This window comes from Vicugna pacos, chromosome 6, assembly GCF_048564905.1.
Source record: "Vicugna pacos chromosome 6, VicPac4, whole genome shotgun sequence".
NCBI classification, from domain to species: Eukaryota; Metazoa; Chordata; class Mammalia; order Artiodactyla; family Camelidae; genus Vicugna; species Vicugna pacos.
Genome location: NC_132992.1, coordinates 27,636,677 through 27,653,749, shown reverse-complemented (window position 1 = coordinate 27,653,749; position 17,073 = coordinate 27,636,677).

The window sequence follows — 17,073 nt, the reverse complement described above, 5'->3', positions numbered from 1 at the left end:
AAGTAAAAAAGCATTAATTAAAATAAAAAAATTTAAATTCCAGTAGGAAAAAAGGCTGACCATGTGGTGGCAAGCCAGCATTAGAAAGTTATATGTTAGTACCATTAATACGTAAGTTCAATAAAATAAATTAATTAATATATAAATAAACATAGTCTAAAGTAGGACAAAGTAATATAAATGAACAAATTTAAAGCACTGGCATACCTTAGGAAACTAAATTTATGTTCAATCTGGGATAAATTTGTTATTACATTTGGCACAATGGATCTTATTACTATTGATATATAATGGGCACCAAGTAGGCATCTTCAAAGTTTCCTGATTTTGAATTTAAAAGTGGACTAGAGAAGGATACTTATTTGAGATCCTGTAATTGCAGCTCTAAAAGAAACATCATTTTTTAAAAAATGAGAACTGTCTAAGGTCACCTGAAAGAACAACTTTCATCAATCCCAGAAGACTACGTATTTAATTTCTAACTAGGTCTGATTCAATATAGGTAGACATACATAAAATATATCTTGAAGTTAAATTTGTATATGACAATAGAAAATTTTCAGCTTTTCAAAGTAGTTTCTAAGTAGTTTTTTAAACTGGGTTTTCATATCAAAACATAGTGTTCTTATTACGGGTTTTCATAATATGAACCTGAGAAAAAATGTTGGATGTTTTCCTGTAAAATTAACCAATAAATTTTAGAAAAGCCAAAGATAATTTATGCTCATCAGATCTGTTTTTTCCCCCCAATAATGTTAAAAGAAATTTCAGTAATTCCATGGGTTGGCTGATTTCCTTTCTTTGTATTCAGCTAAATGAGAAGACAACTCAGTGTAGTGTTCCAGTCAGTCAGGTCTAACATTTACCTACTCAAGGTTAATATTCATCTATACTTCACCCACTTTTTATTGTCACTGTGATTATGTTGAAGATCCCAGATATTGTAACATTTCATCTGTATGTATTTCAGTAAGTGAAGATGAAGAACTCCTTTTTCTCTTTTTAAATAAAACCGCCACAGAATTGCTACACCTAAAAAAAATAATTCCTTAATACCATCAACTATCTTGTCAAAGTTCCCAACAAAATTTGATGAAATACTACAAAACATAAGATATCTTAACAAGCAGTAAAATAAATGGCTAGAGCAAAATCCTCACCTAATTTGTATCTGTGTTTTCATTTTTAAAACACATTTGGTAAGTAACTGAACATTGTTTTCATATGAATTATTATCAGGTAAAGTTCTTAAGTATTCATTATTATTTAATTTGAAATTTCCACTAAGCAATACAGAAAGATTTCAACTTTAAGATTCAGTGCTCACCAGTGAGTTATCTCCAATGTGTTCACTTTTTTCTGCAAATAATCACCCTAAGTTATATCTACACATGCACAGAAACTGAGAAGGTATAATGCTACTTCTACGCCTACCACACAAAAGTACGCCTACCACACAAAAGTACACGATGTCTTTCTAGTTATACTGCTGCCTCATTTTCTATTATATACTGCCTCATGTTCCAACAACTACTTTATCTATGGTAGCAATGGATAGGTAAGGCCCTAGACTACTTTAAATCAATCATTCATCCTTTGACAAATTAAAAAAGTTGGCCAATTGACTTCAACTTAATAAATATTTATTGAGTGCCTAATAAATGCTAGGCTCCATGATGTTATATGCACTGTTATGTTAGCAGTCAATAGGCGAGAAATGATCTCCCCTCTCATCAAGTTTACAATCTAGTAGAGTAGGGACTGTAAAAATATGCCAAAGCAATACCCATGTGATCTATTTCCAAAATTAGGAAATGTGATACTTAAAAAAATTTTTTCTAACAACATTTGTTTCTCATGTGGAAGATACGATTTTACTAAGGAAAAAAATGAGGGAAGGCAGAAAGATTTGCATGTAGGAGGCCATTCAATTAGTAGTGATGGAACTAAACTGAGTAACCTAGGGTTTCTTCTGAATAAGGCATCATTACTTTCCACGTTTAGTAACAGTTAGCTCTGTTTAAGGCAGGTTAAACAACCTGTAATCAAATCTGAAGTAATCAATTAAGATAAGTTTCAAACATCAAGTCTATGTTTTATTGTTTGATAGCTTTCTTTTTTTGATGTTTATGATTACCACTGATGATAAAGAGAAGCCACTAGAAGGAAAAGGATTGGAAGAACATGCATTAAGTTCAGAGGACATGTAAATTGACAACCATAAATCCAAAAAAAATGTTCTCTATCTTTAGGGAAATATTTGTTCCAAGCTGAAAGCCCCATTATATGCACTGGAACTGAACTTTAGCTTATAATTAGGGTTGGGTCAAAAGTCTAAACCAGAAATTCAAAATACACATAAATACTTGACCTGAATAAGGAAAGAAAGTCTCTGTTAAGTGAAAGTTGCATGTTTGAAAGTTCTCAGGAGACTCAATTACTACTCCCCATTCTTTTAGGAAACATAAATCAGGAGAGGCTTAAAAGGAAGTTAAAAAGACGCTAGATTCCCAAAGGATTTTATATACTCTCATTAGATTGTCACTTGGTTAGGCAAATAAATGACCAAGTTATAGAAACTGAATCAACAAAAAGAAGCAATTGAATAGTACATGCTATAATACATTGTATAACATTTTCTTACCTGTGGACCACTGTCTAAATTATAAACAAAGTAAGTAGATTACTGGAGTATATAATTTTGTTCTGAACTTTATTTTGTTACAAAGAAGATGGGCAATTCTTTATGTATTATGTCACAGTTAAAGAATGTGCAAAAATATAAGCAGGTATCAGTTTCTATTTTATTTCAAACAGAACTTGAACTGCCTCAGGACCTAGTCCAGGGATATTACTATGAAAACAGTAATGAATCTTATTTTTAAAATGACTTTAATCCTTTGTCTTTAGTAAACTAGTAGAAAAAGGATCCATTTTTGAGAAGAAAATTTCTTATACAGTTGATTTGGATCAATAACTTATGATCTCACACTCACATATGAAAGGATCAACAGAGTGTGTCAAATATGTAGCTGCAAATATCATTGTAGACAGTATTTGCTCAATAAGGATAGATTTCTTGGCACCCAACACATTGCTAACATTCATTGTGAAAATACTATCACTCAAATAACATAACAATTTAAACATTTTCTATGATTATACTAGCTATTTTCTAATTAATAGATATCATTAAATATTACTGTAATTGCTTAATAATATCATTATTAAATAGTAGCTAATTTCTAATATTTGAGACTTCCTTACTTTATGGGGATATTGCATTAATCATTATTATTCTTGAGACCTTTTTTTCTATACTGTTCACAACTACTTTATTGCTTCCAAGGACTGACTTTAACTTCTCATCCCATTTTTAATGTATTGAAAATGCCAAATATAAAAATAAAAGCATCATACTGAAAAAATAATATTCTGCTTGCTCACAGAAATTCTGTATTTACAACAGATTGAGAAGTTTCCCTCTACCTTTAACATGGAAGTAAAAATTGTGTCTTTAGATTATAAACCATTAACATATTTTTAAAGATTATTACCTAATCTTAGCACGAATAAGAAAAATTTAGAAGCAAAAATCTAGAATTCCTCCCTAACAAATCATTTTCCATGTTCCTTCTTGTCCTTTTTTTAGATGCATAAATTTTACACATCTACAACCATACTATAGCCACAATTGTGCCTTTATCATTTAAAGGTATGTGATATGCAGTTATCAATGTTGTACAATAAATACTTTCAATGGTTGTATACTAGTTCAATGAGTTAACGTGCTATAATGTAATTGTTTGTTATTACAAAGAAAAAGGCAAGGGTGTCCATATTTGAAATGCTTCAAAGAGTACCTGGTTTACAGTAAGTTCTACTTAGTATTGACTTTCATTATTACCATTATTATTGTTATCATGCTGTAATTATAATTGTTCTCAGAGTACTGGAAAAAATGAATCTTGAAAAGAATAAAATGAGACAAAAATATTCAAATGAAATTTATAATATATATGTATATATTATATTCTTGTGAAATCCAATGGAAACAACTAAAAAAGATATTAGAAATAATAAAACTTTTACAAGCTAGTTCTATAAAAAGAATCTCTAAAGAAGCAGTTTTCTTTATATAAATAATAACTTGTTAGAAAAAGTAATGTAAGAAAATCATAATTAAATCTAACATTTATTGAACATTTGTTAAGTGCCAGGCATTGTTGTAAATACCTTAAATTTACTGTACTGACCCAGGAATCCTGCTCCTGGGCATATATCCAGAAGGAACCCTACTTCAAGATAACACCTGTACCCCAATGTTCATAGCAGCACTATTCACAATAGCCAAGACATAGAAACAGGCTTAATGTCTATCAACAGATGACTGGATAAAGAAGATGTGGTATATTTATACAATGGAATACTATTCAGCCATAAAAACCGACAACATAATGCCATTTGCAGCAACATGGATGTTCCTGGAGAATGTCATTCTAAGTGAAGTAAGCCAGAAAGAAAGAAAAATACCATATGAGATCGCTCATATGCGAAATCTAAAATAAAAAAAAATCATAAATACAAAACAGAAACAGACTGATAGACATAGAATACAAACTTGTTGCCAGGGGGTTGGGGGTGGGAAGGCACAGACTGGGATTTCAAAATGTAGAACAGATAAACAAGATTGTACTGTGTAGCACAGGGAAATCTATACAGGATCTTGTGGTGGCTCACAGCGAAAGAGAATGTGACAATGAATGTATGTATATTCATGTACAACTGAAAAATTGTGCTCTACACTGAAATTTACACAACACTGTAAAATGACTATAACTCAGTAAAAAAAAATGTTAAAAAAAAGAAAATCAGAAACCCTAAAAAAAAAATCTACCGTATTTACTAATTTAATCTTCAAAACCACATTATGAGGTATATGGTACCATATTTCATAAAATCTAAGACAACATTACTGTTAAGACACATCACTATTTCAAAGATATTAAAATATGGAAAAAATGTGTCTTAGTATCACTAAGATACAGTTTTATCATTCCTATTTTACAGAAGAAACCGAGAGACAAGAGGTTAGAATATCTGGTTACTCAATATGAAAGTGGAAGGCTGCCTGGTTGACTTAACTATTTCTTGTTGTCCATAAATAAAACCATTTTTCTAAATTAACCTCATATCCAGAAACCTTACAAAACTCAGTATTAATTCTAAGGATGTATCTGTAGATCTGTTTTACATTTTCTATTTATACAATCATAATCTGCAAATAGTGATAGCTTTATTTCTTCCTTTTCCTAACTTAATACATTTTTTTATTTGTCTTGCCTTCCCCACTGACTGAATAGAAGTGGTGATTTCAGGCACCCTTAACCTGTCCTTAAATGAAAAGATTTTATCATTTCACACTTAGGTATGATATTTGCGCTATTTATTGCAGATGATCATACGTTTCTGACTTTGTTATTCTGTTAATATGTGAATTCTTTGATTTATTTTAGCTATTAAATTAGTCTCACATTCCTAGAATAACCCAGGTTTGTCACAGTATATTATTCATTTGATAAATCATAAGTTTAATTTGATAATATTTTGTGAAGGATTTAAAAATCTATGTTCATGAGTAAGACTGGTTTATAATTTTTCTATTTCTTAATATCATCAGATGTTTATTTCCAAGTATATATTTTTTAAAAATTAGAATTATGAGTCTAAGAGAAACAGATTAAACATGTGTCAGATACCAAAAATGGTTATGTCCTAATGGGCAATAATATTGTAACTTTTCAGCTTATCTTTCCTACTTCACAGAAATAATTCACATCCCTATTGGACAAAAATCTATATATTAATTAGCAACTTCATAGAGTCTAGGCTTTAATCTAAATAGTAAGTGAAATTAAAGTTCATTTCCTAAAGAAATAAATATTCCTTGAGTCAGCTTTTCAACAGTACTCCAGAATAACATTGAAAGTACATGCAGTCATATTTTCCAAATATTTTTCAAAAAAAATCAATTATATGTAACAGAATATAGATTATACTAAACTCATAAAATGAGTCCCCTCTTCTGTTTTCTTGAAGTTTCTATAAAATTGGCAATTTTCCCCTTAAATGCTTGGTAAAATTTACACACGAAGACATTTAGATCTGGAAGTAATATAGATAGGGCCATTCAGATTTGCCATATTTTTCTGAAGTCCTGGTTTTTAAGGAATTTTTCCATTTTGTCTAGGTTTTCAAGTTTACTAGCATTGAGTAGTTGGCAGTTTTATCTTTCTAGCATATGAAGGAACCATAATGATGTCTTCTTTTTAAGATTTCTGGGACTGATTATTTGTGCCTTCATTCTTTTTAGCTCAGTCAGTGTTGCCAGGGATTGATCAAGTTTAGTCATTTTCAAGAACCACTACTGGCTTTGGTGACCTCTGTTTTATGTTTATATTCTATCTAATTTCTTTTTGAACTTTGTTATTTGTTTCCTTAGGTTCTATTCTTTACCTAACTTATGATTATTGCTTAGCTCACTGATTTTCAGCCATTATTCTTTTGATGTGTATGTGTGTGTGTGTATGTGTGTGTGTGTGTGTGTGTATTTGAGGCTATATATTTCCTTGGAAATACTGCTTTAATGTTTTTTCACAATTTTAATATGTCAAATCTGCAACTAGCAATTTGTTAAAAAAATTACTAATTTCCCTTGGTGTTTATTCTTTGTGCCATGGGTTATTTAGAAATTTGTTTAATTTCCACATATTTGAAGATTTTCTAGCTATCTTTTTTATTGTTGTTAAAGACATGTAATGTAAAATTTACCATTTTAACCATTTTTAAATGTGTGGTACAGTAGTGTGAAATATATGCACCTTGTTGTGCAACTAATCTCTAGAACTTTTCACTGTGCAAAATTGAAACTCTATACCCATTGAGCAGGTTCTCTTTTCCCTTTCCCTCCATTTCTCATAACCAACATTCTACTTTTTGTTTCTATGCATTTGCATACTTTAGATAGCACATATAAGTGGAATCACAGAGCATTTTCCTTTTGTGACTAGTTTATTTCATGTAGTATAATGTCCTCAAGGTTCATCCATGTAGTTGCATATGAATTTCCTCTTTTTATGGCTGAATAATATTCCGTTGTATGTATACACCACTTTTCATTATTTGTTCATCTGTCAATGAACATTTAGATTGTTCTCACATCTCAACTATTGTGAATAATGCTGCAATGAATGTAGAGTGCTAATGTCCCTTTAACATCCTGATTTCAATTATTTTGGATAAATTCCCAGGTGTAGGATTGCTGGGTCATATGGAAGTTTTATTTTTAATTTTTTGAGGAAACTTTGTACTTTCTTCCATAGATGCTCTACTATTTACGTTCCCAGCAAGAATGCACAAAGGTTACAATTTCTTTGCATCCTCACCAACACTTGGTATTTTTTTCTATTTTTTTTTTTTTTGATAGTGGGCATCCTAATGGATGTGAATTGACATCTCATTGTAGGTTTTATTAGCACATCCCTGATAATTAGTGATGATGAACATTTTTTCATATACCTATTGGCCATTTGTACATCTTTTTTGGAGAGATGTCTATTCCTTTGCCCATTTTAAAATTGGATTATTCTTGCTGTTATTGTTGAATTGTAGCTGTTCTTTACATATATATTCTGAATACCACAAGGTTTACAAATATTTTCCCCCATTCTGTAGGTTGTATTCTTTTTAAAAATTTATTACTTATTTTTAATTGAAGTGTAGTTGACTTACAATATTATACTACTTTCAGGGATACAACATAGTGAGTCTATATTTTTAGATTATGCTCCATATACATTTAATATCAAATATTAGCTATATTCCCTGGGCTATGCATTATATCATTGTATCTTATTTACTTTATACCTAGTAGTTGGTACCTCTTAACCCTCTTCCTCTATCTTGTCCCTCCTCCCATACCTCTCCCCAATGGTAACACTAATTTGTTCTCTGTATTGGTGAGTCTGCTTCTGTTTTGTTATATTTGTCAGTTTTATTTTTTAGATTCCACATATAAATGAAAACATATAGTACTTGCCATTCTCTATCTGACTTATTTCATTAAGCATAGGTCCATCCATGTTGTTGTAAATATTAAGATTTATTCTTTTTTATGGCTGAGAAATATTCCATTTTAAGTGTCTACCACATCATCTTTATCTGTTCATCTATTGAAAAACAGTTTGTTTACATATCTTGGCTATTGTAAATAATGCTGGTATGAACATTTTAGTGCATGTATCTTTTTGAATTAGTGCTTTGGTTTTTCTTCAGATGTATACCCAGGATTGGTATTGCTGGGTCATATAGTAGCTCTTTTTTTTTTTTTTTTTTTGAGAAATCTCCATACTGTTTTCCACAGTGGCTGCACCAATTTACATTCACACCAGCAACACACAGGGGTTCCCTTTTCTCCAAATCCTTACCAACACTTAATTAACACCTAATTTATTGTCATTTTCTCCCTTTATATTTATTAATAATTGCTTTATATGTTTAGGTCCACCTATATTAGGTGCATATATATTTACAAATGTTATGTCCTCTTCTTGTCTTTACCCCATTATCATCATATAATGCCCTTCATCTTTTATTATTAACTTTATTTTAAAGTCTGTTCTGTCTGATAAAAGCATTGCTACTTCAGGTTTCTTTTTGTTTCCATTTGCATGGAATGTCTTCCTCTAACTTTCAGGCTGTGTGCATCTTTCACTATGAAGTAAGTCTCTTTTAGGCAACATACAGATAGGATTCACTGTTTTTGTTTTTGCTTTTGTTTTTAATCCAGTCAACCATCCTACATCCTTTGACTAGAACATTTAGTCCATTGACATTTAAAGCGATTATTGAGAATATGTACTTATTGCCATTTTGTTACTTGTTTTCTGGTTATTTTTGTAGTTCTTCTGTGTTCTTTTACTCTCTTCTTTTTTGGTTTGATTTTCTTTAGTGTTATGTTTCCTTTCTAATTTTTGTATATCAAGTGTAGGTTTTTGATTTGTGGCTACCATGGAGTTTATAGGTTGTATTCTGTTGATTGAGTCCTCTGCTGTGCAGAAGTCTTTAAGTTTGATGCTAGCCTATTTTTCCATATACATGTTTTTGTTGTCTGTGCTTTTGGTGTCATATTCAAGAAATCACTGCCAAAGGCAATGTCATGAAGCTTTTCCCCTGTGTTTTCTTCTATGAGTTTTACAGTTTCAGATCTTATGTTTAGGTATTTAATCCATTTTGAGTTAATTTTTATATATGGTGTAAGGTAATGGTCTAAATTCATTCTTTTGCATGCGTGGATATCCAGTTTTCCCACAATCATTTGCTGAAAATACCATGCTTTCCCCACGATATTCTCAAAAATACCATGTTTTGAAATCAGGACGTGTGAAGCCTCCAGCATTGTTTCACATTCTCCAGATTGCTTTGGCTAGTGGAATTCTTTGAGATTCCATATGACTGGTATTCTTTATTTCTGCAAAACAAATGCTGCTGGGATTTTAATGGGACTGCACTGAAGCTGTGGATTTTTCTGGGTAGTATGGGGAATTTAATAATATTAAGTCTTCCAATCTATGAAGGTGGGCTGTCTTTCCATTCATTTGTATCTTTAATTTTTTTCCACAATGTTTTGTAGTTCTCAGTGTATAAGCCTCCCGTCTCCTTGTTAAGCTTATTCCTAAGTATTTTATTGTTTTTGAGGCTACTGTAAATGGTAGTTTTCTTAATTTTATTTTTTGATTGTTTGTTGTTGGTGTATAAAAATGTAACTGGTTTTGTGAGTTAATTTTGTATCTTGCAACTTTGCTGAATTTGTTGCTTAGGTTCTAACAATTTGTGTGTGTGTGTGTGTAATCCTTAAGGTTTTCTGCATATTAGATTGTGTCATCTGCCAACAGAGAAAATTTTACATCTTCCTTTCTGATTTAGATGCCTTTTAGTTCTTCTTGCCTAACTGCTTTGATTAGGACTTCTAGTACCATGTTGAATAGAAGTGGTAAGCGATGGCATCCTTCCCTTGGTTCTAATCTTAGGGGCGAAGATTTTAGTTTTTTATCATTGAGTACAAAGATAGCTGCGGGCTTTCAACTACGAGTTTTATTAAGTTGAGTAATTTCCTTCTATTCTTAGTTTGTTGAGTGCCTTCATCATGAAAATGTGTTGATTTTGTCAAATGCTTTTTCTGCATCAGTCAAGATAATCATGTGGTTTTTGTCCTTCATTCTGTTTATGTAGTATTTATATTGATTGATTTTAATAAACTGGATCATCTTAGCATTCCATGAGTGAATCTCACTTGGTCATGGTCTGTAATTCTTTTAATGTATTATTGAGTTTAGTTTGCCTGTAGTTTATTAAGGATTTTTGCATCAACATCCATCAGGTATATTGGACTGCAGTTTCCTTTTCTTATACTATCTTTGCCTGATTTTCTTTTTTTGTAGTATCTTTGTCAGCATATTGCTGGCATCATAAAATGAGTTTAGAAGTGTTCCCTTCTTTTCCCTTTTTTGGTTTTGGAAGAGTTTGAGAAAAATTGGTGTTAATTCTTTAAATGTTTGTTATAATTCTTCAGTGAGGCCACCTGGTCTTGTGTTTTTCTTTGGGAAAAAGAAAATAAATTTTTGATTACTTATTCAATCTCCTTACTAGTTATAGGTGTGCTCAGATTTTAAATTTCTTCATGATTCAGTCTTGATAGGCTGTTATTGTTCTAGAAATCCATCCATTACCTGTAAGTGATCTATTTTTTGTCATACAATTGTTCATAATAATCTCTTATGCTTCTTATTTTTTCTGTGATACCAGTTGCAACATCTTCTCTATTATTTTTGATTTTTCTTATTTGATTCTTCTATTTTTCTTAGTGTAGCAAAAGAGTTGATAATTTTGTTGATCTTTTCAAAAAAATCAACTTAGTTTTGCTACTTTTTTCCTATCATTCTTCTGTTCTTTGCTTCATTTATTTCTACTTTAACCTTTATTATTTCCTTCCTTCTGTTAAGTTTGGGTTTAGTGTGTTCTTTTTCTGGTTTCTTGAGGTTAAAGTTAGGTTGTTGATTTGAGATCATTTTTGTTTCTTTACCCCAATCATTAAAAAATTTTTGAGGTAACATTGGTTTATAACATTATGTAAGTTTCACATGTACAACATTATATTTCTACTTCTGTATACATTACAGTGTGCTCACTACCAAAAATTTAGTTTCCATCCATCACCATACAGTTGACCTCCTTTACATATTTCACCCTCTCCTTTCACTAATTCCCCTCTGGTAACCACCTCTCTTCTCCGTATACAGGTGTTTGTTTTTGTTTAGCTTACTTTGCTCATTTATTTTATTTTACTACTCTAAATTTAAAAACTTCAATATATTCCACATATGAATGAAATCATACGATATTTGTCTTTTACATATGACTTAGTTCACTTAGCATGACACTCTCAAGGTCGATCCATGTTGTAAATGGCAGGGTTTCATCTTTTTATAACTGAGTGGTATTCCATTTTGTGTATGTGTGTGTGTGTGTGTACATCTATATATCTATATATAAAATTATAAAATTCACATCTTCTTTATTCATACATTGATGAGCACTTAGACTGTTTCCATACCCTGGCTATTGTAAATAATGTTGCTGTGAACACAGAGGTGCATATATCATTTTGAATTAGTGTTTTCATATTCCTTGGATAAATTCCAAAATAGAATAGCTGGATCAAATGATAGGTCTTTTCTTAATTTTTGAGAATCTTCATATTGTTTTCCATGGTGGTTTCACCAGTGTATATTTCTACCAACAGTGGAAATTTCTTCACATTACTGCCAACAGTTACTATTTCTTGCCTTTATAATAATAGGCATTCTAACAAGTATGAGATGATACCTCACTGTGGATTTGACCTGCATTTCCTTAATAATGAGAAAGGCTGAATGTCTTTTCATGTGCCTATTGGCCATCTTTATCTCTTCTTTGGAAAAATATTCAGTTCCTCTGTCCATTTTTTTGATTTGTTTTTGGTTTTGTTATTAAATTGTATGAGTTCTTTATATATTTTGGATATTAAGCACTTAACAGATAAATAATTTGCAAATATCTTCTCTCATTTAGTAGGCTGTCCCTTTGTTTTGTTGATGGTTTCCTTTGCTGTAGATAAGGTTTTTACTGTGCTGTCTCATTTGTTTATTTTTCCTTCTGCTTCCCTTGCCTGAGGCGACATATCCAGAAAAATATTGTTCGGACTGATATAAAAAAGGATACTGCTTATGTTTTCTTCTAGAAGTTCAGGGTTTCAGGGCTTACACTCTAGTTTTTAACCCATTTCAAGTTGATTTTTGCATATAGAGTGAAATAACAGTCTATTTTCATTTTTTGTATATGCCTGTCCAATTTTCCCAATACCATTTATTAAAGAGAGTACACTTTCTCCATTGTTCTTTGCTTTCTCATAAATTAATTATCTAAATATGTGTATGTTTATTTCTATGTTCTCATTTCTGTTCCATTGATCTATGTATCTGATTTTCTGCTAATCCCTCTTGACTTTGTCTTGATCTCAGAGGGACAGCTTTCAGGTTTTCACAATTAAGTATGATGTTAGCTGTGGGTTTGTCATGTATGGCCCTTGTTAAGTTGAGGCATGGTCCTTTTATCCCATTTTACTGACAGTTTTTATATAAATGGATGTTGCATGTTGTCAAATAATTATTTTGCATCTATTGAGGTTATCATATGGTTTTTATCCTTGATTTTGTTAATGTGATGACTCACATTGATTGTTTTGCAGATGCTGAACCACCCTTTGCATCCTTGGAATAAATTGCACTTGATCATGGTGCATGATCTTTTTAACACAATGTTGTATTCAGTTTGCTAATATTTAGCTGAGGATTTTTGCATCTATGTTCATCAATGATATTGGTCTATAATTTTGTGTGTGTGTGTGTTATCTTTGTCTGGTTTTGGTATCAGGGCAATGTTGGTCTTCTAAGTAGTGTTAGGAAGCATTACCTCCTCTTCAACTTTTTGGAAGAGTTTGAGAAGAACAGGTATTACATCTTCTTTGAATAACTGGTTGAATTCATCTGTAAAGCTGCCTGGCCCTGGACTTATGTTTTTTAAGAGGCTTTTAATTACTATTTCAATCTCTTTATTAGTGATTGGATTATTCAGATTTTCTACCTCTTTATGATTCAGTCTCAGAAGTTTTTATGATTTGAACAATTTGTCCATTCTTTTGGGTTGTTCAATTTATCAGCATATAGCTGAGCATTATTTTCTTTTGGCTGCCATTTGCTTGGAGTATCATCTTCAGTCCCTTCACTTTGAGCCTAAGTTTGTCTTTAGAGCTGAAGTGAGCCTTCTGGAGGCAGCATATAGTCATTATTGCTGTTTTAAATCCATCCAATCACTCTGTGTCTTTTGATTTAGTGTATTCAATTCATTTACATTTAGGGTGATTACTGATAAATGAAGGCTTAGTAATACCATTTTGTCTTTCATTTTCTGGTTGGACTATATCTCCATTGTTCCATTTCCCTTGTGTTCCTGAATTCTTTGACTTAATGGCTTTTTATGATGTTTTTCTCAGAAGTTTTCTTTTTTTTTTTTATGTTTTGTGTCTCTTCTCTAGATTTACATATTATGGTTACCATGAGGCTTGTACAAAACAGCTCATAGATAAAATAGTCACTTTTCTGCTTTGATAGCTTCGTATCTTCATTTGCCCATATGGGTTCTGTCTTTTTCCTCTACCCTTTTTATGTTTTTGTTGTCTCAAATTATCCCTTTTTATGTCGTAAACTTGTTACCAAATGGAAGTAGCTATAGTTATTTTTACTGCTTGTTTCTCCTTTAAATTTTATGCTATACCAATGTGTTTCAATACCTATTCTGATATAGAGTTGAGATTTTCTGATTATTTACCTATTATTTATTACCTATTTATTATTTATTATCTATTATTATTATTTATCTATTATTTATTATTTATTTATCTATTATTTATTACCTTACTCAAAGTTTTATGTATTTTTGCCTTTTTGTTTCTGGTAGAAGAGCTCTTTTTTTACATTTCTTATAAGGCTGGTCTAGTGTTGTTGAACTCCCTCAGGTTTTATGTGTCTGGGAAAGCCTTTATTTCCCTTTCATATCTGAATTTTAACTGCAGGATAGAGGATTCCTGGTTGACAGTTTTTATTTTTCTGTATTTTGAGAATTTCACTCCACTCCCTCCTGGCTTGCAGAATTTCAGCTGATATATCTGCTGATAACCTTATTGGAGGTGGGTGTCCTTTGTAGGTTACCATCCATTTTCCCTGGCCATCTTTAAAATTCTTTCTCATTGACTTTTGAGTTTTAATATAATGTATCTTGGAGAAGGTCTTTTTGTGTTGAAATAATCAGGTGTTCTTTTAGCTTCATGGATTTGAGTATCCAGTTCCTTCCTCAGGTCTGAGAATTTCTTAGTTATTTAAAAAAACAAACAACTATTTTCCTTCTGGGATACCCGTTACCTAGTTGTGCCCTTCCTAAGAGTCAGATAACTCTTACAGAAATTCCTTTCTTTTTTAGACTTTAATTATCTTTCCTTTTCAACTTGTATCATTTCTAGATTTCTTTCTTTGAGTTCACTAATTCTCTCTTCCATGGCCTGCTCTACTCCCAATGCATTCTTCATCTCATTTACTGGTTTCTTCAGCTCCAAACTTTGTTTGATTCTTCCTTAGAGTTTTAATCTCTTTGGTAAAGTATTCCTTCTGTTCATTAATTTTATTTCTGAGCTCACTGAACTGCCTTTTTGAGTTTTCTCTCATCTTGTTGACTTTCTTCATGACAGCTATTTTGAATTTTTTATTAGTTAGGCTGCATTATTCCATGACTTTACATTTTGTTCCTGGAGAATTATCATTTTCTATGAGCTGTTTTGTACAAATGTCATGGTAACAATAATATATAAATCTAGAGCATTGCAGTCTTCTTATATTTATTAAGAAGTGTTTTGTGGCCTAACAAGTGATCTGTCCTGAAAAACATTCCCTGTATGCTTGAGAAGAATGTGTATTTTGTTGTTGTTGGGTGGAGTGTTATTTTAATGTCTGTTGAGTCCAATTAATCTACAATACTGTTCAAGTCCTCTGTTTCTTTACTGACCTTTGATGTGGTTGATTTCTACATTATTGAAAGTGAGATATTGAAATCTCTACCATTATTGTGTTAATTTCTATTTCTCATTTCAATTCTGTCAATGTTGGCTTTTTATATTTGGGTGCTCTGTTGTTAGGTGTATATATACTTATAGTTGCTATACTTTCCCAGGGGGACTGACTAATTTATGATTATTTAATGACCTTCTTTGTCACTTATTATGGTTTTTGACTTAAAATTTATTTATCTGATATAAATATGGTGTCTCCTGCTCTCTTTTGGTTACCATTTTCATGGAATATCGTTTCCCATCCTTTCACATTCAGCCTATATATAACTTTATATCTAACATGTGTCTTTTGTAAATGACATATTGTGTATTCCCTCACTCTGTATCTTTGGTTTTCTGTGAGAATATTCCACATGCAGATGTCATTTCTGATGTGTTTGTTGGAGGGAGGTAAGCTCCACGTCCTCCTACTCCACCATCTTGATCTTTACCCTCTCTCTCCTTTGGGAGTTTAATCTATTTCTATTTAAAGCAATTACTGGTAGAGAAGAACTCACTATTGTCATTTTGTTAATTGTTTATGTCTTCTAGTCTTCTAGTTTTTTTGTCACTCTTTCCTCTCTTGCAGCTGTCCTTTGTGTATTGTTAATATTTTTTATAGTGATATACTTTGATTCCTTTCTCTATTTTCTTTGTGGTTACCATGGGGATTGCATCAGACATCTGTAACAATCTATTTTAAACTGATAAAAACTTAACATCAATTACATATAAAACTCTACTCTTTTATACTTCCTCCCTCCTACTTTGTGTTATCAATGTCAAATAGTCTTTGTGTATTTTGTATCCGTTAACATAGTTCTAGTTATAGTTACTTTTCATGATTTTATTTGTAAAATTCTATAACAGAATCAGAAGTAATTTACACACTATCATTACAATATTATAAAACTCTGTATGTTTATATATTTACCTTTATCAGAGAGCTTTACATTTTCATGTGCTGTAGTATTGCTGTCTAGTCTCCTTTGTTTTTCAACTCGAAGAACTCCCTTTAGCAATATTCATAAGAAAGGTGAGTCTAGAACTCTGTGTTTTTTGTTTTTGTTTTTGTTTTTCAAATCGGGGAAGGTCTTTCTTTCTTTCTCTTTCTTTTTAGACTTTTCTGTATGTTTAAAATTTTCCTTAGTAAAATGTTGGTGTAAAAAAAATCGTTAAGGAATATTCAAAGAAAAACTTAAAAAAATTACTAGCAGACACAACAAAGCTTAATAAAAGATGCTAAGGTCTTAACATAAATGCTGTTAACTAGAGTTAAATATTTGTTTATTTCTTCAGGATAAAAATTAGAGTGAAACACAACAAGCCAGAAGTGCCCTATCAATGAGTTTTGACAAATGCATTACTGTCATCCTGAAAGTACCTTCACTTTAATTTTTGAAGTATATTTTACCTGGCTACTGATTCTAGGATGATAGTTATTTTCATTTAACACTACAAAGGATATGATTCCATTGTTTTGGCTTCTTTTCTTTCTGTTGAAAAGTTAGGTTTCATTTTAACAGTTGCTTTATTGAATGCAGCCTTTTAAAAAATGCATCTTGATAATTTTCAAATTATTTTGCTTTTTGTTTCCAATAGTTTTCTTGCCGTATACCTAAATATGGATCTCTTTTTATTTCATTTGTGGCTCATAAGACTTCTTGAATCTGTGTGTTTCATTAATTTTGGTAAGTTCTGAACCATTATCTTTTCAATTATTGCACTTTTCCCTTTATACCTCTCCTCTCTTACACTTCAATTATGTGTTTTAGACCTTTTCACGGTTTTTATTTCTCAGCCTCTAATATGTACTTTTA